The sequence below is a fragment of the Pyxicephalus adspersus genome, chromosome 5 (assembly GCF_032062135.1).
Source record: "Pyxicephalus adspersus chromosome 5, UCB_Pads_2.0, whole genome shotgun sequence".
Taxonomy (NCBI): Eukaryota; Metazoa; Chordata; class Amphibia; order Anura; family Pyxicephalidae; genus Pyxicephalus; species Pyxicephalus adspersus.
Window position 1 is genome coordinate 16,647,466 of NC_092862.1, and position 27,334 is coordinate 16,674,799.

Sequence of the window (27,334 nt, forward strand, 5' to 3'; positions counted from 1 at the left end):
TAATATAAAGCATGGTGGTATGTGCCTAAAATAAATAAATTTTATATATAATTTTAAATAATTTTTTTTATGAAATTCAAGGATATTTTGCCTGTCCTTTATTTGAGCTGGAAAAGTCAGACAACTTGATAGATGAATCTTGGAACCCATAAATAATTTTATTTTAAAACAGAAAAAAAACCTAATGTATGGGAAAAAAATAGAATGACTTCAGTTGGATCAGAAATCAGGGTTCAGAAATGACTGTTATCTGAAAGGAAGTGTAAATTCATTTTCAATTCCATGGGCCTGGTTTATTAAAGCTCTCCAAGGCTGGAGAAGATATACTGGGTGATCCAGCAAACCTGGAATAGTTTTTCTTTTCAAGTCTTTGGCTATTTGTTAAATATTTTAAATCCTGGACTAGAACCATTCCAGGTTTGCTGGCTTACCCAGCTTCACTAATGAAGGTATATCCTTTCCAGTCTTGGAGGCTTTATTAAACCAGGGCCATGAATTCAAACAAACATCCCAATGATTGCTTTACCTACTGTATATAATTTCCCCGATTCCCTAAGGATGCATTGTAAATCAAGTTGGGTCAATAAATGGGGGGATAGGACAAGAGGTGTGTATTTAAGAATTGAAAAGGATAGTAAATACAGGCCATATATATATATATATATTTATATATTTTATATATATAAAATATATAAGGGAACATAGCAATAAAACAAGGTAAAGATAAACAATATATGATATGTTATTGATTCTGAATTTAATTACAAATAATTATATATTTGTTCCTAAGCAATATCTTTTATCATTTGTATAGAAAGATTATGTAGGTTCCTAAGATGTGGACTTACACAATGCGTACATGACTTTAGTTGTCTTAAAAGCTTGCTTTAATGTATTTCAAAACCAGCAAAAGGTGTCACTTAATGCTGTACACTCTCTGACACCTTCTGTCAGCATTATGAGATTTTGAACTTGCCAGTGGATGTAGAGTACTGTTTTTATGTCATTATTACTTATTTATATCACAATAAAATACAGAGGACAATAACCATGCACATCATGTCACATCACATTTACTATATATATAATATTTGCTGTATACACAGAAAAGGTTTACTCACACTGCCAAGTTGGAGCTTTCATCCAGATCAGGTCGTTTTGCAAGTGGAGGACTTTAGTGCAAAAGCAAACAGATTTAAACATTTTCAAAATTAAATTAAAACAATTAAAGCTGAACTCCTGGCAAGAAAAAAATAATTACATCTGAACTGCAGCTTAACTAAACTATCAAGGATTAGCTATTCTTTTATGTGTGTTCTCCCTGCTTTGGCACAAAGCAGGTTACCTCTCTGCCTGTTAGCATCCCATTATTCTCGCTCTTCCAGATTCTGGAACTGGTTACTTATCCTCTGCAATATCGGCATTTTTACACAAATCTAAAAACTGGAATTATTAGTTCTGGGCAAAGCTCAAAGTGAATCCAAGGACATGAAGAATTGCTAATCTATATATATATTAATTATATTTTGTTGAGGATGTAGCTGGAATCCCAATGTGTTTCAGGGACCTGAGTCCCCTTCTTCAGGGCTACTTGGTGCAAACAAAGAGCAATAGGAGAAAATAGGAGAAACCACTTTAAACAAAACATATTTTGACCGTAATACAGGAAGGACCAACTTATTGACTGTTTGGATTTTGTTAAATGACCACTATGCTTGAAATGATGGTAACTATGAGTGCTTGCTAAATGGAAATGAATACATTTAAAATAAACTCCAGGCAGACAGAAAAACATGTAATTGACTAATCTTTCCAGGATTAGGTATTCTGTATTCATATGTGCCATGATTTTGGAAAAAGTAGTTCACATTTCTGCCTTTTTAAAGCCCAATATGTTACTTCTTTCAGCTTTTAAGACATATATGCAGATATCTACTGCATCATTTGCACCATCAGACTGTCCTAAGGACAGCTTATTAAAAACTACACTGGAATGAGCAGTGCCTGTTGGAAGAGCACCTAACAAAGAAAAATACCTTGGGCCAGATTGTTTCCATTTGTGTCAACATATTTACACCCAATCATGGTGAGAGACAACACTACACTTCATACTTAGCATTTCTGGATGCAACGTTGCCTGTCCCTTCTGCCTGCTTGCAATGTGTTATTTTTAATGTATCGTTCCACAAAAACGAAGAATAAGTCGAAAAATCAAATAGTGAAATCGGACATTTGTACATTGGTTCTAAAGTTTTCTATCAATCCACCATGGTAGATTGTGGAACGATGGATCAGGAATGACCACTGTGCAGTGATATAGAAGATAAGACTTACTTGTCCTTCCCCCTTTTACCCTGTGTGTAAAGTGCTAGTTCACTCGCACTTTTGTTTCCAGTGACAGCAATCTGACATGTATGCATAGCCTTACTCCTATATTAACCTTCCCTGTTACCCTCAAACCAATACTCCTAATGTAAGTCTAACCCTGACCTTCACACTAACACTCCTGAAACCCTCCCTGTCTAAGCATCCTTGTAATCCCCACAGCAACCATCCCGATACTCCAACAATAACCCATAAACGTACCCTCATTGGGATCCTAACATTAACCCTTACTTATATAATTGTTTTTTTATGTATTCTCACTTCTCCGGTGCAGGTACTTTTGTACCAAAACACACCCATACGCATTCCAAAATTATTGGTTCCAGTTATGTTTTGCTCCAACAATCTACTGTTTTGTTTTTCAAAAAACAACTAAAATAATAACTTTTTTCCTTCATTTCAATTTTGAAAAAAAAAAAAGTTAAGCCAACATTTATCTAGGGAAAACCTCATATAGCTTGAAATTAAATAGAATGTAATTGAAATCTACTGTAGCAGGTTGTGTTGAGTGATTATGCTCAAACATTCATTGCACTGAACAATTATACTTGATCCACAAAATTGCATATTCATCTATTCATTCATGTATTCACAAATTTTGATGAAAAAAATTGTCTGAAATTATCCTGGCTCCTAACTGTCACAAAGTCTATTTTTATCAACTTCAATTTCATATATGTATATAAAAGTATGCATATATTTTTGTTTGCCTTCTTGCAATCAAGACTTGTTTTTCTGTCGGTGCTCATTCATTAGTCATTATAAATGTAGAGAACATCCACTGTTTTAAAGTAGCAAAACTTTCTCTAAGATTAGTTGAAGAAAAATTTTTGTTTCCTGGACCAAACTCACAGAGTAACCTGACCCTTAAAGTAGAACTAAAGTTATACATTTTACATGTGTGATCCAGGAGGATGGTTATTGCAGAAAGGAATGGGTGATGTCCCATCTACCATACCTGTTTTTAGCTGCCTGTTTGCAGGCCAGCTATCATATTTTGTTGGGCTGTGCATGGACAGCTCAGTGTTGGATGCCAGAGAAACATGGTCATCCCAGCTGCCTTTGGCCATGTCCGGAATGAATGAACTCCCACACATGCGGAGTTACGGCACCCCGGCACTGCCAATCAAGATGGCCAAAGATCGTCTCTGCTGAGTGAAGATGATGCACCCTGCGATGGAACAAGGATAGGTAGTAATTATGGGTTTAGCTCCGCTATATTATTGTGTAATAATACTGGCATTTGAAACCAGTTTTGGTCAAACCTGGACAAGGGATATCACTATTTTGGAGGAGTTATATGTGGAATGAATGCACGCCAGTAACCTGATTGGTCATAAAATCTGAAATTTTTTTTTTTTGACTGGCAGCACTCCATTCCAGTCTATTTATAGGACCTAGTTTACTAAAGCTCCAAGACCGGAGAAGATACACTATCACAGGTGGGTCTTCGTGATCCAGCAAACCTGGAATCAATTTTATAAAAGCATTTCTTATTAGTTGGCAGATGTTTTGATTCTTGGACCAGATCCATTCAAGGTTTTTTGGCTCACCCAGTTTCTCCAATGATAGTCTATCTTCTCCAGTCTTGAAGCGCATTAATAAACCAGGCCTAATGTGTTCCATATTCTGCAATTAATTATGTTTAAAGGAGCACTATATAACAAACTACCAGTTCACCCATTTAAAAAAAAAACTTATACAGTTGCTATTGTCCTTCCCCATTCATTAAAAGATTTAATTTGATATGTATTTTTTTCAGCCTCATTATTAAAAGATTAAAAAAGTTATAGGTAATTTAATATAAAAGCAAAATAAATTACTTTTTTAAATAAATGTTTAGAAAATATGGCTAACATAACATTACAACCTAAAACATTAAACTACAATTCTCACATTGTAGTTAATGATTGCCAAAGTTTATTTTTATCTGTTGGTATAATGCTTCTTGTTGATCCTTGGTAAAAAATATTTATGAAATGATAACTAGAAAAGGTGCCGTTTAAATTACTGACAAAACAAATAATGTTATTGGTTTATACTGCAGACACTCTTTTGAAGCTTTCTTTCTTTTCTGTTTATGTGCATATTCTCTTTGGAAGTGTTAGGATTGCATGAAAACATGTTTGGAGCTTGCTACATATTTACCCAGAGGCACAGCTTGCTATGAAGGATAATAGTTCTGAACAAACAAAAAGGGTTTAAATTGTACATTTTTAAAGAGTTTTCTGCTAATTAATTTTTTCATTCTTTTTATAAAGCAAGAGTGTTTTTTTTTTTCATTATTATTTTATATTTTAGAAGGTAATGTATATTTAGGCTAGTATGGTTTGTTTCATTTTGTATTGTCTTCTCTTTGTATTGAATTTGTTATTATATTTTGTAGTATTTTAATGTATAGAACAGTGTTTCTTAACCAGGGTTCAGTGGAATCCTAAGATTCTTCCAGAGTTTGGGGTTCCTTGAGCAATGAGCTATTTGTGATTCTCAGGCTAGTTTAATTGATACCAATGATCGTTAACTATCTGGATAACTTGTCATTGACCACCACGCTTATGTTCTTTGCGTATATAGTGGGTTGAGTATAAAGTAATTATAGTACAGGTAGTCCCCGAGTTACATAAGAGATAGAGACTGTAGGTTTGTTCTTAAGTTGAATTTGTATGTAGGTCAGAACAGGTACAATATTTTAATAAATGCATTTGGGACAGATGTTTGTCTCAACATATTTTTAGGCAGTATGGTGTCAGTTACTGTATAAAATGCTCACTGTGAGTTATTCACAAACAAAGCAAAACAAAAAAAAAAAACTTTATGGAGCCTTGACATTCATTAACTTCTGGAGCAAGCTGTGCTTTGATATGCAAAAAGAAACAACTGCAGAGTTAATCTTGGTCATTAAAGGGTTACAAGATGCTGCAGAAGAGCTCACCCACAACTCAGCTGTGTTAAGCAAAAGATTTCTTCTGCAAGTCATGCAAACCGCCCCCCTCCTCCCCATCAAGCCTCCGTCCTGCACACGAACAAGCAGGGAAGCCTTGTTTGTATCTGGAAGTCGTCCGGATGTCTAATGTTCATAACTCTGAGACTACCTGTATATAGTAATTATAGTAGGGGTTCCTTGATAACCCAAATGTTATTTCAAGGGATTCCCCCATCCTAAAAGGTTGAGAACCACTGATATAGATAGTTTACATTTATGTCACATTATTTTATTGGCATTCCTGTTGATTCTTGTTTTGAATGTTAGCAGTGACGGCCATATTTTGTGCTCTAGGTTCATACATAAGTCAATATAGTTTTGCTATTTGTTTTCAGGTAACAGTAGGTACATTGCTTTATATTCAGATTGATTTATATTTGAGTATTGACAGTAATTTCAATCAGTCTATCCTGCTAAAAAAACTCCTGCTAGGAAAGCCCACAAGGACCCCCAATATCAAGAATGTTAAAGCTCAAGTCCAAAAGGAGCAAGTTCACCCAATAGCTAAGACAAATGCCTTTATTGATCTCCCTGTTTGAGACTAGTAATTGGTGACTTTAATGGACCTTTTTTATCTTGCTGTGCTGGAATCATTTCTCTACAATGTATCTGATGTGATGATTCCGAAGTTTCGAATTTACATCTAATAATGCTTGCTTATTTTGGACTTTACAAAAAATGAGTTTGCGTTTTGAGAAAAACACATGTACTATTTTTCATCTGACACTGAATGTGTCTGATAATGGCTTTTTATATTAATGGCAAAACTGGTATTTTTATTACCATCATGTATTAAATATTCACTTATATTGACAGAAATTTTATATATATATTGTACCCAGCCTTTAGGCATGTAGAAAACCAAGGAAATAAAAGAACTGATAGCTGTAATATCAGAAGTGAACAGCAGAGAGCTCCAACCATCGCTGCAATGTGATGAAACAGAATACTAGTAATAGTAATGAGTGATTCTGTGTTTCAATGACTCCACATCAAAAGAACAAAAAAAAAAGATTATATTTGCAAGGCAAATTACTCAATATGACGACACTTATATCGGGAGAATAAATTTATTGAATAGCATGCAGTGCTGGGATAACGTGTAAAGTATTCCTTTTTTTTTTGCACATATATTCTGTCTGAAATGTAATAGCGTGTCTCTATGCGCAGTCTGTAAATTGTCAGAAAAGAATATGTGGCTTAACAGTGACGTAAAAAAAAAAAAGTGTTTACAGTTACTGGCAAAACAGATTTGGTAATTGGTACCTGTTTTGTTTGTTGTTTATGCTGAATGCTAGTTATGTTTTATCACATAATACATACTGCACAGCTGCAGACTAAAAGAAGAATGTACTGTACCGTACAAAGGTGTGCAGTATGTAGGCAGATGATGAAGGGGAAAAAAACTCACTGGCTGGTATAGAAGTTTCTTTAAATATGCAATCTGTAAGCAATACAGGTATGAACTCATATTAAGAAAGAAACCATAAGGTTTATGTCACTGTAGGAATCCTTAAAGCAAAACTAAACCTAAAAATAAAAAAAAAAAATAAAGGTACCTGTTTGTTCAGAAGTATGCAAATTAATGCAACACATTTTAATGGAGCTGGATAGCATTTTGTACAGTGCCCCATTCCAAACAATTAACTTACTACACATACTTTTCTCCTAAGAAATTAAGGGTTTCAGGCACACAACAACACTCAATATAACTCACTAAAACCATAGTAAACTATGTGGCCATCGTGACCCTGATTTATTAAAGCTCTCCAAGGCTGGAGAGGATACACTGTCATCAGTGGACCTGGGTGATCCAGCAAACCTGGAATTGATTTTTTTTTAAAAGTATTTTGCTATTTGTTAGTAAATGTTTTGAATCTCTGCTTCACTGATAAATGTATATTTTCTCCAGCCTTGGAGAACTTTAATAAATCAAGTCCACTGTTTTATTCAATTTGAATATTTACAAAATACACATAGAAACAAAATGCAGGTACATTACTATAGTCAAGATTCCACCTTCAGCCATGTCGACATATTGTTTCTCATTTTCCATATTCTGACGTGTTTTGTAGACTCAACTCTGCTTCTTCAGGAATATTATTGGAACAGGAGTTTGGGGCTCTTTCCATAATAACGATAAATACCTTTAAACATTCTTTAAAAGAAATTTCATTCATTAAATAGTTTAAACAAAATGATGTAACCTAACTCACCTATCCTTGCTTTGTCACCTGTACCAACATCTTCACTTGGTCCTGGGTTTGGGATCTTGGCCATCTTGATTGGCCAGGCCAGAATGACGTAACTCCCATACATGTGCACAGTAATCTATTCATTCCAGGTGGCCACCAATGCCGAGGCCGCGCAGTGACCTGCTAATGTGTTCACATGAGCAGATCAGTGTACATTTAAAAGAAGATTGCAAGCAGGCAGGGAGGCTTGTTATAATGCGGAAGAGACATCATCTGTCTTTTGAATAAAAAACTTCCGACCATTTTTTTTAAGTTTTAGATTTAGTTCTTCTTTAAAGTAGAACTAAAGGCTCACTTCTAAGTTTGCATGATCAGCCAGGCCAATATTACAGAAAGGGACAGGCAATGTCCCTTACCCTCCTGACCCTCAGGCAAAAAGCTAGTGCATTAATAGTGTCAGCTTTATTTGCCAGGGAAACGGGGCATTCTTGGCATCCCTTGTGGGTTCTGGGATGACATATAATTAAGTCAACCTGGCATGGCCAATAATCATCAGGATGGCCAGTAATCATCCAGAAGTGGAAGATGTGGCGGCGCCCAAAACTTGAATGCAGACAGGTGAATTTGCAGGGTTTAGTAAAAAAATTACAATTACAGTAACAAATTTATGTTCCCACTATGGGCTGATGGGGACCAAGGGCCACACTAAAGGGACGTAGGACCTCAGGCCACAGGTTGGGCAACAGGAACCAAAAGTGATGTTAGAGATTCTTTATTCCCTAATGCATATTATATGCAGATGGCTTTTCAATAGATTAGGAAATGTTGAATGGAACCAACACAGATTCCAGTAAATATTTTAAGGGTCAAGAAAAATATAAAAGAATACATTTTCAAATGAACCAGAATATAGTAAAGAAAGATAAGTGTTGTTAAATGTGCACTTACTCCATAACACAGATTTATAAAATGGCACAATCAAATGAAGATAATTCAGGAATTAATTTCCCTTTTAGTCATAAGTACTTCTCAACCTTTAGTGTTAACAGTGTGATAGTCATCTTTCTCGTGACAAATTATGAATGCATTAATGGGATATTATGATGAAACAAAGTTCACAGTTTTATTTATGAAACTAAATTTAGTCTTAATTATATTTTTGACCGCAAATCTTTTTTTCTCTTTCTTAGAATTACGGAGCAGCTCCTGTGGGAATCCTGGAGTTCCACCAAAGGGTGTTTTGTCGGGAACAAAGTTTGATATTGGAGACAAGATCCGATATAGTTGTGTAACGGGATATATTTTGGATGGTCATCCACTGCTCACTTGTATAGCAAATTCAGCGAACCAAGCATCTTGGGATTTCCCTGTTCCTATATGCAGAGGTATGTGCACTTGTGTGGTTGGGGAAAATACGCGCTTTGACGTTTTTTGCAAACGTTGACTGATTAAAAAAATAATCTGTCCGATTATTACTATAAAAATATTATGTAAGTAACTGAATGGTAGTTTTTGGTATACTTGTTTAATAATATCTAGTATATGAACATGGAAGCAGTAAAATTTGCATATTATATGCATATTTATTACATTCTGTTTAGTAGGGCTAAACAAAAACCACGACTCACTTCTCCGCTCTCCTAGCTAAAATATAGGAATAAATCCATCCCATTTTGGTAAACAATGTATAAATCATAAGGATCTTAAGAATGTTTGTAGCTGATTCCTGCCTTTAATCTGTTTGTTACACCATGTCCATTGCTAAATATTCCTGAATGGAAGTATCTGATTCATTATAATCAGCTAATGCACTTCCCGTGCTCCAAAGAGGAAAGCTGCAGAGCTGCATGCTTAGGACGTAATGAACCAAAAGTTTATCACCAAGACATTCTTATTGCAAATTGTTCTGGTAAATAAATCTACCCTGCCAAATTTTCAGAATGGAGCACAAGGGACATCTTAAATGTGACATATATCTTAGCATATCAATACCAATCACACAAGTAGGAACAAGTCTGGTCACCATATCTGGTATTCCAGCAATGAACAGAATGGTTTCAGGTTTTCATATTGGATTTATTTTTTGACAGTTTTTAGAAGATTGCAGAAGTTGCAGATTTATTTGCTTTAAAGTGATTAAAACAGACTGTAAGGTTAACTAAACTATCCTTAGCTATCCTCAGGCTGGCTTAATCACACAATGCAAATAGGTATGTCCTTAACACCCCATAATTTGCTGCTGGGCATAAGTCAATATTTTCAGTATTTTTACCAGTATAACATAATTTATTCTACATAGATTCTACATAACCAGGAAAATAAAGACAAGATAACAGTGACTACACAAAAAATACAAAGATTATACTTTTCATATTTTTTTCTTTTTCATTAATCTTACAAATGACTATATGTGTGGGATGTGTGGGATATGGGTGTGTATAAAAGCTTTGCACTGCAATGTGAACTCAGTTAGTGATACCTAGTTTCCTTTTTTCTATTCACTTGTGGGTTCTTTATAAGCTACAAGCAAAAGCAGCTCTTTCATATAATTAGTAATAAGACAATTCCCCATGCTTTGCAGTACAGTGACAGAAAGATAGCATAAGACCGAGGGCATAGTACTACAAAACAACATTTTCTCTATGGCAACTGCAGCATTCCACTTGCTTCAAACTTTAAAAAAGTTATTTTCAAATGTATTAGATACCTACTGTGGAGAGCTAAAAGAAATACATTAATCTGTTTAAATATGGTAAAACATATTCTTTAATGGAGAACTTTATTGCAGGTAAAGTGTGCCAGAAAAGTTACACAGTTAATATGAATTAGGCATTTTCAATAAAATTGGCTCTCATTAGGACACGCTAAAGCAGAATAAACCATCCAAATAAAAAAAAGGCATCCAGGGATGTCCTTTATTGCAGAAGGGACAGGCTATGTTCTTTATTGCAGAAGGGACAGGTGATGTTCTTCATTGCAGAAGGGACAGGTGATGTTCTTCATTGCAGAAGGGACAGGTGATGTCCCTTCTGGAATAAAATAAACTTACCTGTCTGATTGCAGCTTTTTTTAACACTCACCTTTCCTCTCCATTGCAGGCCCCATCACCTTGACTGGGTCTTCTTCTATTATTATTATTACCAAGTATTTATAGAGCGCTGACATATTACGCAACACTTTACAAAGCCCATAGTCCTGTCATTAGCTGTGTTGTCTCACAATCTAATGTCCCTACCATAGTCCTATGTCTTTTAAAACAGTCTATGGGGGTGAGGCAGTTATCTAACTGCATGCTTTTGGAATGTGGGAGGAAACCGGAGTACCAAAAGGAAACCCATGCAAACAAAGGGAGACTATGCAAACTCCATGCAGATAGTGCTGTGTTTTAAAGCTGGATAAACAAATCCTGTATTAGGTAAAACAGCTTTCAAATATGTATTTTATCTATGTATAAGTCTGTTTTTTCCGGAGTTCAGATCTAAAAAATAATTGTAGTTAACCTTTAAATGGTCTTTTTCCCCAGCAACCCTTCCCCCCAAGTTTCCCAAGAACTTTCCTCTAAAGCCTGCTCAGAGCTATAAAGCTTCTTCTACAAATATATCCTATCTTAGCTATGATTCTTGAGTCTTTAATAATTACTACAGAAATTCTGTCTGTGATTTTGTAGCCCAGACATTGACCCTGAATGGACATTCAGATCAGAAAAGTTAGAGCTTAGCCACAACTAATTAACAACAACCTTGTTTCTGATCAGTGACTTAGAAGGAACTGAATGGAATGGATAAAGAATACCTGATAATTTAGTATTTTTAACAAAGGGGGTACATGGAAGCTCTTATACTATCTAAGTTCCTTTAATTTTTATAATTAGGTGATTGCTAAAGTTTTGTGTAAACTTCATTATTATATATGCAGACTGTATGCAGACTGTGCATACTGTTAATTAGCATTGCACATGGCTTTACCCTATTTTATCTGTTTGGTTTTCTTACTTCGATTTAAAATTGCTAGGCAGAGTTTGTTTAAGAACAGTTGACTTGAGTCTCTAGTGAGAAACACAATAGTGGGGTTGATTTTAAAAAAAAACTTAGGTGAATTACATATTAAAGCAAATTACCTCAATACAATTGAAAATTCACTAAGCTTACTAGCTTAAGAAATAAAGTTCAGCTAATGTCAACTGTCTAACCATTTAATTGGCTATCCTTTGCAGTGAACCTTCACCACAGTCACATACTTGAGTATAATAAATAAGTAGCAAAAATGACATTTGTAAAAAGGAATCTAGATTTATACTCAGGTCACACCAGTAGATGGCAGTGTGTCCTTATGTAACGTGTGTAACAAACTCTTGCTACCAAAAACATGAGACATTAGTTTGTTAGTCACAAAAAGACACAGCTCCTTCTACCGATGACCAATACTAACACATAAAAAATATTTAGGAGCAAGTGATCCTTTGTAATCAATTCAAACTACAAAATATATTTACCAGTAAAATTGGAAAAAGGATATACAGACTGAGCCCATGTGATTTAAATATTTTCCCCTTTTAAGTTACTCCAACTCCTTGAATTAAGGCATTTCCTTTTTTGGGGGTTAAGAACAGGTACAGTGGTTTGTATTCAAACCAATTTTTTTTCAAGTACATGTAGTAACTGAATTATCCCATGTAAGGTGATATTTCACCTTGGTAAGAGAACAGCCTAACTTTCTTAAGTAAATCACCTCTTCCCCCCCAGTGTTCTTGGATGTCTAGTGTTTGGGTTGCAGAAAGAGGATAATTTTCTTCAGCAATCATACAGCTTGTACTGTCTGACTTACAAAGGGTACCTGCAAGGTTTCATAACTGGCATCATCCTAAAATTTGGTAATGCGTTCAGGAAAACCTTGCAATGTCACAAATGTAAAAATTGCTAAACATACAATATACTTTTCCTTTAAGCATTCCTGGCAGTTGCCATTTTGCTTTCCATTAACTCGCAGAGTATGCTAACCTACATTAAAGGCTGAATGTCAGTGCATTGACAGAAATTTGACTCCAGATATTTTTAGCTCAAGAATGTCAAGCACCAAGGTAGTTTTCTTTATTTTCTGATAAAATATATAAAAAGTAATTCTGAAAATGCTGCGTGTCTTTAAATGGCACTGTCAGAAGACATATAAAATAAGTAGAATAGTTTTGACAGATTTGACATTTCAAGACATATCCAGTTCTCTTTTTTTTGCATGTGTTACATTTTCTTCAGAGTGGTTGCTATTAAACCAAAGTCATATGGAGACAACAAATCCTGTTGTATCATTTGAACACTTGTATTTGTCAAATCTCTTGTTCTATAGATGTTTTTTTCCATTAGAATAGCTTTTCTTTTCTTTTTATATTGTTGTTTTTATTTCTTATATGCTTTCTGATGTAAAAAATATAGTGGCTACCTAAATAACAATCTTGCCTTGCTAGAGCCCTGCATTGAACTTTCAGGCTATTATACATGGCAGATGGTAAAAGTCTCCTTTTAAGTATGATAGGGGAACTTTAGTTCTAAGAAAGCTTCAATAGCGTGACCATTTGCACATGAAAACCACTATAGAACTGCTACTTTGGCTTCTAGGAATCTACGAGTGATTATTCTGGACTGTGCTATGAGGGTGCCTTTTTATTAATGCATGATGCTTCTGGCTTACAGTAAATTAAACCCGGTGAGGCAATGGGTTTATCTATTTGAAGGCTATTTATGGAGTTTTAAATATTATATTTTGATTCAGCTGAAGCAGAGCAGTAACAATCTGTGTCCTCTTCAGTATCAGATCCCTGGCTTGATATATCATGCATAGCCAGATTTTTGATTATACAACTCCAGAGATGATCAACAACCTGACATCATGTATTAGGTATTGCAAAACTTAGTTTTTTATTCTAGTTAAAGTTTTATAGTATGTTTTTTGTTTTCTGGTTTATATTTCCTCTGTCCTCCGTATTTTTTTTAAATGGCTCTGCCATCAGTGTTGCCTTTGAGGAATATTTCAAAGTTTCAGTATTCTTTATAAGATGTACAAACACTGACACTCCAATAAATGGCCGTAGGCATTTTCTTTTCTTCCTTGTTTTTATTTATTTTGTATATTTTTAAATCTCCTAGGGAATACCAATATCAAGCAAACAAAAAAAAATGATTTGTTATAAAAAAATTATAAAAAAATTTAATAGGTAGATACCTTTTTAGTTAACCATATTGATGCATTTGATGTTTTTTTTGTACATTATACTTTAAAATTTGTAAAAGATTAATTCTACTGTTAAAATTTAACTTGCCTTGGTCAGAATAATCATGTGCACTATCTCAGTTTTCTAGATTAGCTCACTCATCTTTATAACATAACAGGGATTCAGCTATCAATGCAAGACTGCAGTGTAGAAGACAGTGAGATTGTAGCTTTAGTTTGGTTTTCATCTATCTAGAGTAAGAATGTTCAAGGTCAATGTAAGCAGCAAGCAAGTGAAGACATGAAGCTTGACACACAGTTGAAGTTAATTGCCACGTAAAGATTTAGAGGAAGCTGCAGACTACAGTTAAGAGTTGGAACAAAGTAAGACATTGGATAATCTATGATCTTCTAATCTATGATAAAGCTGCAGTATTTTTTAGGAATTTCTAGGGCATCCAAGTCTATAATTATAGGGTGTCTTCCAAATATCCTTGTAGTTTCAAGGATAGATATGCCAATAAAATTACCATTCATTATTTGCAGCGATTGCTTTTAACAGCTGGGCTATGGTTGGGTTGGTGCTTGACTATATTGGAGCAAATCAATCTGCAATATTCACAGCAGTTAGAACTAATTCACGGTCATCCTACCCTCTATCAGTAAAGTTGATCTCATGGTCTTCTTCATCCTATTCGACTTGCCCCTATTTTCTGCTCACAAAGAGCACTCAAAACCCATTGTTTCAAACTTGCCTACCCATCTCCTTCTGTCTTTTGAAACCATCACTACTTCCCACCACTACATATCTACATATCTCCCATCCTATTGTATGCTACTTCCCCCACCTCCTACATTGTAAGCTCTTCGAGGCAGAGTCCTCTCCTTATGTGTCACTGTCCGTATTCATCTGTATTTGCAACCCCTAATTAATGTACAACACTGCGTAATATGTTGGCGCTAATTAAAACCTGTTTAAAATAATAATAATAATATTTGGTCTCTGGTGATCTTCTGCCATATTTAGCAAGTATGCATGACATACTTACCAATTATAGCCCATACTTTTCCTGTGCAGTTGTCCTGCAGCCATTACAGGTCCAGAACTTGTTTTAATGTACACATAAACACAAATAGGGTAGGATGGCTGTGAATTAGTTCTAACTAATGCGAATCTTGCAGATTGTTATGCTACAATATAGTCCAGGACCTGCAATCGCTGCATCCTAGGGAGTCAACATCTTCACCGCAGGCTCCACAGCAGACATCCGTGGAGAAGGCGATCCTTGTCACTCAATGGAAAATCAAACCCCCACATGTGCGCAAACTAAATATACTCAGTCTGGAAAAAAGCCAGACATAATTTGGTTCCCCAATTAATAGCATTCCCCCAGATGGGGTGTGGTGTTTTAAAAGAGATCACACAAAAATGGGGATCACTGGTCTCAGTCCTCTTCTCTAGCCACTTTAATACACTTAACTAAACACCTTCTCTCTTACTTATAACCCCTCCCCTATTTAATGTACAGCTCTATAGTATATAAACACTGTTTATTATTATTAATATTATTAATAATATTAATAATAGTAATATAAATAATAACATAATACTGTAATGGTAAAAATATTTGAATTTAAAATTATATGATTTCCATAAAACTATTAACACCAGTAATCTTGAGTGTGGCTTGGGTGGATTTTACCTGCAAAAAGTCACACTTGGAGTCTCTTAAAACTTAAAAAAAAACACCTACCTTGCTCTGTTGGCGTCCCAGGCATCTTACTGGTCCCCCCAAGTCCCGGAGACACGTCCTCCTCCTCTAATCTTCAGCCGCAAACTGCAGAGACGACGTTGATGCATGCGTCGATGCATGCGTTGCTGCGGGCGGGAGGATCGGCGGGAAATTTAAATAATTTTGTATTGAATTCAATACAAAATAGCTGTATTGAGTGCAATACAAATAAATCTTTAAAGCCGGCAATGTAAAAAAAATTTCCATGCAAAAAAAAATGTAACGCTTTTTGCATGCAAATTTGGACAGAATTATAATACTAGGGGGGTTAAAGTAATACTTTAGGTTAGTGGTCTTAGAAGGCCAGGAAGAGACCTATTTTTGAATTGTGCTGCAAAATTAGTGACAAGTCAACAGGGTTTTTTCCAGTAGACCAAAATCGAGGCCATTATAAGTGTTATATTGTTGAATATTGATGAACATCAGTCTCTTTGCAATCATATTACTATGTAACTAATAATGTAATTCTCATGATAACTTTAGCCATACTGTAGAATTTTTTATTGATATTTTTGCAGTTCAGCAGACACTTATCCAATTCAAGCTTTTAGCATTGTGTTCTTGGTTGACCACACTTTTCTTGTCTATAAACATGTCTATACATTTTACCATCCTGTATTCTCTATGACAGCAAACCCACGGTAAAGTAGAGCTTGAAATCCCAAGTAGCTTTTTTCTGCTTCAGTGCAGTTGAACAGTGCAGCTACATAAAGGGTCCCTATGATCCTTTTGTTGTGCTTGGGTAATTGATTTTGTGTTGTGCTATACAATGACACTCTGGTTCTTTAGCCTGGCCTGACCATTCATGGGCTTTTAAAACATAACTTTTATTGTCCTGCTTAAAGAGGAGTGAAACCCCTTCCTGCAATGACAATAACATTATCTGTTGACATACTATAGCTATCCCAGTAACTCACTCAAGCAGAAATATTTTTTCAATCTATGAAGCTGACCCAGGGATTTATTGTTTTCCACTGGGAAGCATTGTTACAATTCATCTTCTTCTGTCCTGATGAAGGGGAAAAATTTTGTAAAAATTGTAAGGATTAGCAAGTAAAGCTGGACAAAATATTAAGATAAAATAATAATAATGAACCACCGTTTACTAGTATTTTATAAAAGAAATACAATAAATTTTCTGTAGTACTCTATGTCTAGGTTAACATGCATGATGAGAGAGAAGAAATCGACTGAATGATGCTGGTTGTCATTCCCCCTGGTACATTAACTACAAAAAACATAACAAAATTCTACAAAACAATGGAACTTTTAAGATGCATTAGGAACTGCAGTAGTTCCAAAAACAATCTCTTTTTTTATTAGGAGCATATTAAAAAACAAACGTGATTCTTGTTTTCTTATATTCTAAATAAAAAAAAAATTGTCTTTAGAACTTCTGTAGTTATTAATGCATTTTAAAAGTCCTATCATTTTGTACAATTTTGCAATGTGTTTTGCAGTTGGTATTGTTCCAGGTTGAATGACAACCAGACTCATTCTACCCCTTTCTTTTCTCCTTGTCATTAAGAAATGAGTGCGAGCCAGTTCCACCCACATGAACCTTTTCCTTTTTTTGGTTTTCAACCTGGAAGCAAAAAAAAAAAAAAAAAGAAAAAAATAACGTAGGGGAATGCAAAATAATAAATTCAAGTATTGCAGGAAAACCTGCATTATTTATTTTCAACTGTTTAAAAAATGGAAATCATTTTTAAAGTGAAAACCCCAAATCCCTTAGAGAGCATCAGTTTCACAAGCACTTTGATAAATTCTATCTCCTCATTACAGTAATCTGTGTGACAGTTTTGAGGTACAGCTAACCAAGGCCACATATCTTCCAAATATTATTTTTGAATGTCTTTGCACAATGAATATTTATTTGGATTTCCTAGCTTTTTGCTTAGCTTGTACTGTTAGGCTTGTGACAATCGTGTTAAGCTGAACAATTTGTAGCAAACTTTCCATAAATATTATAAAACCTTGACAGCTTTGCTTGAATTTCTTCTTCCGCTCGAGCTCTTCAAAGTCCTTATTAATTCAGAGGTTTTTTTTTTTCAACTTGCATTTGTAAAGCACATGTCCTTGAATACTTTTCAACATATTATTCTATATTATTCCATTGCAAAAGTAATGACATTCCTAAGCCGATTTATGGTTCTGTGCATCCAAGTGATTGCTACAACCCCTGATATTGTGCGTATTTCTGTAGTGACAAGGTGAGGTATTGAATTTATTCTTCATGCTTTCGTCCTTTACAACATAGACTTCAACATAAACCATTTAATCATAGTTTGATTCTATCACAATGTAGTTCAAAGCTTTCAATAACAATCACAGGAAGCATACTATAGTTATTTATTTTTACTTCTACGTTTCATAGACTGTTCTACAATGTTTTCAATGACTAATCCAAAAATGACACCATCTACGGGATTTGATGCCCAATAATTATATAGTTAGTATACTTATAATAGTTAGTATTATAGTTAGTGTAATGCTGCAAAGAAAGGGGATAGTAGGGGTAAATCCTGTACTTGTTCTTTGCTGGTGATGAAAGTTTCAGTGAACATTTATGATATTATTATTGTTTATTATGAAATGAGCTCACCCTCCAATTGCAATTTGCAGTCATCATTTATTTTCCTAGTTTGAATTTGCCTAAATAATATCAGATCATTAAAATTAGGTTAACCCCACCTTTCTTTAAATTTCTAAATATTTATTTCTAGAAAATGTAACATAAATTACATACTTCATGGATTTCTGAGGATAAATACAGAAGAAATGGTGGGTGATGATGAAGGTTGAAAATTTTGTTTGCAAAACAGATGTTGCTATTGTTCTCTTGGAGGATATTGGAAGTAGTATAGAAATATATATATATGTATATATATATATATATATAAATATATATATATATATATTGGCAGTGACACCATAGTGTACAGAGTTTATTAGATAGAATAGGACCCCTCGATGCTGTCTGTCTTATGGCTTCCTTCCTCCCACTATAGTAGTACCTGATAATTGGGGAGTCCTTCTGTGTCTAATCTGCTGCACTATTTTAAGGTGGTCTACTATGCTTATGCATTTTATCATATGTTTATGCTCTTCCTGAGGAAGCGGCAAATAGTGAAACGTATAGAATAGATATACAAATCCAAATCTGTAATTTGCATTGACTTTTAAAGCAGTTGGTAATCTACTGTATGTATTACTAAGAAGGCTATTGTTATTAGGACATATTACCCATACATTTTAATGTGCAGGTAGTCCCCGGTTTACATACAAGATACGAGGGACTGTAGGTTTGTTCTTAAGTTGAATTTGTATGTAAGTCGGAACAGGTACATTATTTTAATAAATGCAATTAGGACAGATATTTGTCTCAACATATTATTAGGCAACAGGGTGTCAGTTACTGTAAAAAAATCCTCACTGTGATTTATTCACAAACAAAGCAAAAAAACAACTTTTTGGAGCCTAGACATTCATTAAATTTTGGAATAAACTGTGCTTTGATATGCAAGAAGAAACAACTGCAGAGTTTGTCTTGGTCATTAAATAGTTACAAGAGATTGTAGAAGAACTCAGTCTCAGCTGTGTTTTGCAAAAGATTTCTTCTGCAAGTCATGGAAAACCCCCCCCCCCCAAGCCTCCATCCTGCATAGAACGAGCAGGAAGCCCTGTTCATATCTAGGAGACATCCTTATTAAACTTGGGGACTACCTGTATTTGGTAATACATTTTGAAGCTGTGGTGCTGGGGGACTCTGTCTAATAATCTAACATTGATCTAATATAGCACAATGTACACAGTGCAAAAGTTGGGACTATGCAGAATATACAACACTCCAATATATGAAAAATCAAGAGGTCCAAATTTTGTAGCCATAACAAAATATATAAATAGCAATCCATATATTTAACATATAAAAATCATACATTTTACGTGGCTTGCATTAGTGCAGTTGTCCAGATTATACAAGTTGCAGCATAGCATATAGAGGTAACGAGTTTGTACTACACAGCATTGTACTGTACAGTTTGTTATCGTCTGGAGTATGTAACATAAAGCAGGTTGTAAATACAGAGTGTCGTGGTTAGGTGTATGTATCATGCAGCATAGTGTACAGAGTACAGGAGTTCAGAGTATATAATGTAATAGTAAAAGTGCATTTGCAGCATATATCTTGGTGTACAGAGTATGTAAAGTACAGCATGGCATAGGGAGTATTCCAACATATGCAATGTATATCTTGGCATATAGAGTGCACCATTCCATACTCTACAATTATGTGCAGTATTATATGTGCAGCAGCCTAGAATTTGTAATTCACAGCATGGTACACAAAATGCAGACTAAGCAATATATAGGACAGCACAGTGCAACCCTACTTTACATTGCATAGATAAATTTGTGGTCAGTGAAGAAGGGCCACTTCATATTGGAGGTTAGTGAAGAAACATCATCGTACTTTGGTGATCAATTAAGTAATACAGTATCATATCAGAAGTCATGCAGTGCCCTATTATATGTTGTTTAGTAGATTGGTGCCCTCTCTCATTAGGAAGGTGTAGACTTACCATGGTGGTAAGTAGGAAGGTGCCCCCTTAGATGGTGGTCAGTGGAGAACTGGCACCTTACATTAGTGGTTAGAGGGAGAAATTATCCACAGATACAGCACATTGCAGATAATAAAAAGAGCAGTGTGAATGATTTCAATGATCACAAATTTGTATGAGATTTGGTTTGCCTGAAAGTATTTTTTGTCACTTAAAACATATTTAACCACAGCAACATACAGCTTTTGCCTTGGATCAGCATGTTCTCAGGTTCCACCAACCTATTTGTAATTCATTGTGGGATACCATTAGAGACTATCGGTCAGATGCATCAGTCACACCTTCTAGTTGAATGTCTTTAATGTCAGCAAGCGCATCATGAATTAATTGATGAATTACCCACAACAACATAATGACTGATCACTTTCCTTGTTGACAAATGAACATCAACAAGTGATTTGTCTCCGTAATGTATTAGCATTTTAGTTTATGACTTGTAAAGGAGAAGGGGGTCATTACAATTCTCTCCATACCTACAATATTTATTCTAATATAAACCTATCAAACATTTCAAACTAAGGAAAGAAATGTAGGAATAAAATCCAACCTAATATTATTAAAACTAAATATTATTCAACGGTGAATCCTAAATGTAAAGATGAAAAAATATATTAAAAAAAATATTTGAGGTTGTTTCTGGCAAACTTTTATCCTGAACTTATTCTAAACTTTTATCCATATAAAAACCTTTGAAGTGTCTGTAAATTTAAACATTTTATTTTAGTTTTAGGTTAAATGTCAAAGGATTAGAACCCCTCCCAATATATATATATTTATATATACAGTATATATATACACAGTATATATATATATATATATATATATATATATATAAATATATATATATATATATATTGGCAGTGACACCATAGTGTACAGAGTTTATTAGATAGAATAGGACCCCTCGATGCTGTCTGTCTTATGGCTTCCTTCCTCCCACTATAGTAGTACCTGATAATTGGGGAGTCCTTCTGTGTCTAATCTGCTGCACTATTTTAAGGTGGTCTACTATGCTTATGCATTTTATCATATGTTTATGCTCTTCCTGAGGAAGCGGCAAATAGTGAAACGTATAGAATAGATATACAAATCCAAATCTGTAATTTGCATTGACTTTTAAAGCAGTTGGTAATCTACTGTATGTATTACTAAGAAGGCTATTGTTATTAGGACATATTACCCATACATTTTAATGTGCAGGTAGTCCCCGGTTTACATACAAGATACGAGGGACTGTAGGTTTGTTCTTAAGTTGAATTTGTATGTAAGTCGGAACAGGTACATTATTTTAATAAATGCAATTAGGACAGATATTTGTCTCAACATATTATTAGGCAACAGGGTGTCAGTTACTGTAAAAAACTTGGAGAGCTTGAATAAATCAGGCCCAATGTGTGGTATGCATGTTAGTGTGTAGCTGGGGAAATGCACACATTATAGTACATATGTATGACCAGGACTTTACACCCTGAAGATCAGATCAGAAAGAAATTGGAAAATCTGAACTGGAAACTTGTTCTGATATAAACTCAATGTTCAAGAGATCATTTTCAAGTAGATTCAAGAGATTTTTTTAAACACTTCCTGTTGCCTCTGAGACAGGAAATGAATAGAAATCCCTAGTGATACATAGACAATAAAAGAAAACCAGCAGTGTTTAAATCAAAAAGGAGGTACAACTTTTAATATATATTTAGGTAACTGAATTATACAATTGCTTAAAGCACTAGTTTAATGCTAGATTCTCTACACCAGTGATCTGACCCGTCTGACAGGTGGTTTGCGGCTCTGGCCGGTGCACCCACCTGGGAGGGCAGGACAAGGACCCTGCTTGGGGGGGGCGCATCGGCCAGAGCCACGGACCACGTCTCCCGTATGCATTGCAGGCTCCGGGCGGTGGGCAGGTTGTGTCTCTAGACAGGCTCAGACCACGATGGGAGAGTGGGCGGGTTCTGGCATCATGACTTCACCCGGGGGGTAGTTTCTTCCCCTTTGAGTGACACACGGCTTCCCGCTCATGCACGGTCTGGAGTCCGTGCATTTAGTGGTCTGCGACATGCAAAAGGTTGGGGACCATTGCTCTACACTATTAAGTGTACTACAGAGTGAAAAAAAGAGAAGAATCTGCAACAAAGCATTATGACTGTCACAGCATTTTTTAAAGAAAGTAGTTCTTTTCCAATGTAAGGTCTATTTAGGACTTTGAAACTCTCTTTGGAAGGTTTCTTTTCCACTGTGGAAAATCATAGTGGTTTACTCCATGCTCAACCATGCTTCCAACCACTTCCAACTTATATAACTCAATGGGGGCATTGAGAATCATTTTATAATTGTGTTGGATTTGCATTCCGGTTGTGGTGTAATTGTTGCACAGGAAGCAACAGAATGATTTTGGCCATATGGTTGCTTTGTGTGGAGACAGACCAAGATTGTCACCCAAACATAAGGGCAACCCATACACATGTATTACCCGCAGTACAGATTGCTGTTCCTGGGTGACCATTTGCTCCGTTCCCTGGAGCATCTGGCTTTACAGTATAAGTCTGAAAGAGCCCTAAATTAAGTCAGAATTAAACTAAATGCCTTCCAAAACTGGTACTTGGACTGCAAGTATAAGATCAGCATCTTTCATCTCATATCCAACACCACACTGGGATCACCACATCAACATTATGGCTGAATAAAGACATGAAAATTAATATACATAATTTAAATATATAAGATTAACATATACAGTACGTAAAATGCAGCAGTGAGTAGATTATGCAAACATCATCTCTGTCTTCATGCTTGAAAGCAGTTATTATCCTATACAAATTTAATTTCTGCAATGCAAACACTGACATGGGGATATATCCTGATAATATCTGTATTATTTTATTTTTTAAACTCTGGCACATAGTATAATTTTGCTGTCTCATCTTGAAAACCAGCCAGATGCATTTTTTTCCCATTCTTGTCTCTTTCTTGCAGCTTTCTTGTTGCTTCCTGATTGACATATCAATAGGTGCTGGTCAACTTTAATAGAATATTCTGTCAATGCTGAATTCCAGTAGTGTCAGCTCCAGTTCACTTATATGACAGGAGCAGAGATGCCACTAAACAAAAATGAGGGTTATTTACATAAGTAGCGTACTCTTCGCTCAAATGTGCCTGTGTTTTCCATATCTTATTACAATACTGTTAGAGAAATAAAACAGGAAAAAGAGAATAAAGTGAAAAAGAATTCAGTGAATGTTGTTTTTATTTAGATCAATAAATCGGTTGCATTATTTTTACCATATAGGTTATAAACCTTTTTTCATCCAGTTGGATGATAGATTTATGGAATATTGCATATTGGTAGCTCATGTTTATTTTGCTGAAGACAATTATCTGCAAAGCACAATAGCCCAAGCTAAAACCAATACACAACTGGATTAGAGTAGCTCCCCCTGACTTCTCTATTCATACGGCCCTATGGACATACACTTAGAGAAAGATAGTCTGAAAGCAAACAGCTATAGCTACCATTATGCATAGTGATAAAAGCATTACACATTTTTTTGTACAAAATAAATTTGTAGCAAGCAAACAAGGGATACATTTAAAATCTGATCATCTTAAGAAAAAAGGAAAACATTTACTGTACATTTAGCACAGTTACTGTTTAAAAGTTGTTGTTCAATTTGCAGCAGTCCTTCTGAAGGATCCGTTTATAGCGGTTTTAGACATGATGGCCAGACGTGCAATTATTTCTGCCAAGATAACAGTTATAAATATAAGAGAGTGACACCATTCTTTCCATGTGTAAGTCAATGTTATCAACTCTAAAATAACTAAATACAATAAGGAGGAGAAATTGAGAAAACTGGGGGATTTTAGGCAAAGTAAAGAGTGTATTAAGGATCAAGCAACTCATCCAATCAAATTTTCAATACAAATTACATTGATACATATACACCTGTTGACTATACACAAATAGTTAAATATTTATTTATTATGCAGAGAAATAATCTCAATCCCAACACGTTTCGCCTATAGGATTCATCAGGGGATGTACTGAGAGTGTAACATAGAGTTTGTTGCAAAAGAAATTTGATCAAGCTATTCTATAGGAACTATAGAGAAAATTTGATTGTATGACATGTTTGATGCTTAGTACAATCTTTACTTTGCCTAAAACCCCCAGCTTTTTCAATTTCACTTCTTTATTGTATTCTGCCAACATAACAGAACTGTTGTCAGCTTCAGTCTCCCAGCCAGGCCCAGCTTGTAAAATGCATCTTTGTTCATTCCCATGGAGGGGTCATGGTTTGTTAACATGTTAACATGATTGTTAAGGGCAATGTTGAGCATGAAGTTATATAGACAAAAGATTTACATGGCATGCTCATGTTTGTTATATTCAGGTTGCTTTGTTCTTGGTATGGCATCTTATGGATGGCTATGTATCTGGTGATACCGCAAGACTTTTATATTTATAACCCGAAAGTTCTTAAACAAACATTTGAATTGCCCTGTCTATACAGTTTATTGTTAAAGTGTTATAAAAAAATGGAACGCCTAAAAACCATTATTTACATGATACATTTATTATGTGTAAGCAAACTGAAAAATAAACTCCTTTTATCAAAACGAAGTAATTATTACATTATTTCTGATGTACTTTCCCGACTTGTATGTTTAGACTATGCTGTGAATTTCAAGGCAATTTTATCGTCCGCTTTGGGAAGTTGCTGTAATAAACCATTTGGGAAAATCTTGTATCACACCCGCAGAGTTCAGAGATGAGATGAAACGAGGACTTTGGTTATTTGCTTTGTGATACAGCAAGGCTGGCTGTGGAAAATGCTAGCGGTGAGATGAACAGGTTGTGGCAATGCTCCTATATTTTGGGAGCCAATGAGTGAAATTGCTCTGTGTAAAGTAAAATAATATTTCAAGAAAAGAAAAAAGATTCTTTCTGACCCTTGTGTGTACCGGTCTAAAAAGAGTTTCACAGTTGTCTTCTAAAATAGAAGCGTACTTCATTCTGTTACAGTTAGTGGGTTGCAATGTTTTTTTTTTTTTTATTGGAATAGGCATGAACTGTGTGAGAAGTATAACAAGTCAAATGTGTAAGCTGTGTTTCTTACTTGGGTGTATTAGATGCCACCACCAAACCCCGGTGTATCATTTTTACCGGAACTTAGGGTATTAAACCTATCATACAGAATCTTTACTTTATTATAGGTCCTTCTCCTTCCAGCAAAATATTCCAATCTCAACTGGCTTTACATTTTGCTTTATTACCTGTAAGTGAAAAGACTTTGATTGCAGGAAATCATGTAAATTAGTGGCATTTGATGAAAATTCACAGTATACCCAATCATGTGTTAGGAAACACTTTTTGTAACATTTTTAACCCTAACTATTTGTTAGTTCAGTATTTAATGTGTTTCACTTAAGGTGTTTATTTCCTATTTTTCAATGTAAATAAAAAACTTAAAGCAGAACTAAACGAAAAATAAAAACATCTCACTTACTCTTAATTCCTCAGATCTCTCGATCCTCCCAGAGATTGATTGGGTCCCTTGGTTGGGTCATAGAGACATTGGTTGGGTTTAAGGAAAAAAATGGCCGTTTCATGCATGTGTGGTATGAAATTGGCATTTTTTTCCTCAATGTCTTAAAATACCACTTTTTTGATTTTGAGTTGATATTGAGCAGCCAGGAGCCCCCTGGGATGAAGGATGTAGGTATGCCAGGAGGTTGTGCTCTTTTGTTCTGTCTTTATTGGTGCGATAAAGATAGAAAGCAGCATATATTGGTACTTTCTAGCTGATTTATTTCAATAAACAAAAACAAACAAAAAACTTGTAAATCAGCAATACAAATGCTGATAATTATGCAGAATGCAATGTTTATTCACCCCACAGTAGTGCCAGCATCACATGGTGACAATGATGCTCTACATTCTGGAGCAGTGAAGCAGCCTTACCAACCCATCATTGGATGGGCCATGAAATGCATTTTACGGACATGATTAACAGGCAATTGTACGACTTTTCAGGTACAGCTAGTTTTCATTCCATGAAAATACATAGTTCTATTTAAAAAACACAAACAAGATTGTACATGATCAGGTCTCAGTTGGCTTCCATTTCTAAAATTATTGTGTGGGGGCTGAATGTCAATCCATTTTATCTCAATAGGTAACATGTAAAATTACAATTACATCACCTTATCTTTTGGCTTTTTATGGATAACCTTTTATTTTCTAGTTTTAATGTATTCCACTGTTTTAATTTTATTTGTTTTATTGACTGGCACCCTGCATCTTTTTTCCAAAAAAGTAAACCACATTTTATATTTTAATAGCTCTATTTGAAAGGACATTTTTCTTACACACACACACAAAAAAAAGGTTCCATCAAGTGGTAGATACCTTTTCTTTGCACCCTAAGAATTGATCATTTGTGCCACGTCGTCTATAATTAAACTTTAGACCTACACTGGGAGCCTGAATTGAATGTAGACGTTGGCACAAAGAAAATGATCCTTTCTGACCTTTGCAACACTTTAAAACTAAAATTAATTACTACTTACTGTTGGACAAAAGAGTCTTTATAGGTTTTTGAGCACATTGTTCCCTTCTCATGGTTTTTTTTTCCATTTTCAAAGAAAATATAATTCTAATGTTTTAGGAGACCATTAAAGCTAAATATATGAAAATAAATATATATTTCGATGCTGGCTTTGTAAAAGCTGCCAATTTAGGTTTGAATATTGCCTTGATTTATTATAGATGCTTTTTATTATTTAGAAACCACTAAATCTAACTGCATTTACATATTTGTATGTTAGGCATACATTTTCTGTAACTTTAAAGTATACAACTTTCTGGTATATTAGTGTATGATGCAGTGTCTTCTATATTTGAAGCCTATGTGTCTTTAGCCCTATGGCCCTATTTGGAATAATATATATGTATATATATATATATATATATATATATATATGTATGGGGGTAATTTTAATGTAAATAATTGTATGGGTTTATGTTATGTTATATTAACTGTATTGTTTGTTTGGTAAAGTTTTTAATGACCTATACACATAGGATTTATTTGTTTGTCCATCCAAGCTATACATGGTAGCCTAAATTCCATTACAGTTTTGATCAACCATCAT

General features: G+C 34.8%; 1 long non-coding RNA gene across 1 annotated transcript in view; it reads left to right on the forward strand.

The window, feature by feature from the left end:
- The window catches only part of LOC140330547 (uncharacterized), a 75,336-nt gene that overhangs the window by 32,954 nt on the left and 15,048 nt on the right, over nt 1–27,334 (forward strand). Inside the window, exon 2 of the long non-coding RNA XR_011920760.1 lies at nt 8,754–8,948. This is a non-coding gene — a long non-coding RNA (uncharacterized lncRNA). The remainder of the gene's footprint in view (nt 1–8,753; nt 8,949–27,334) is intronic.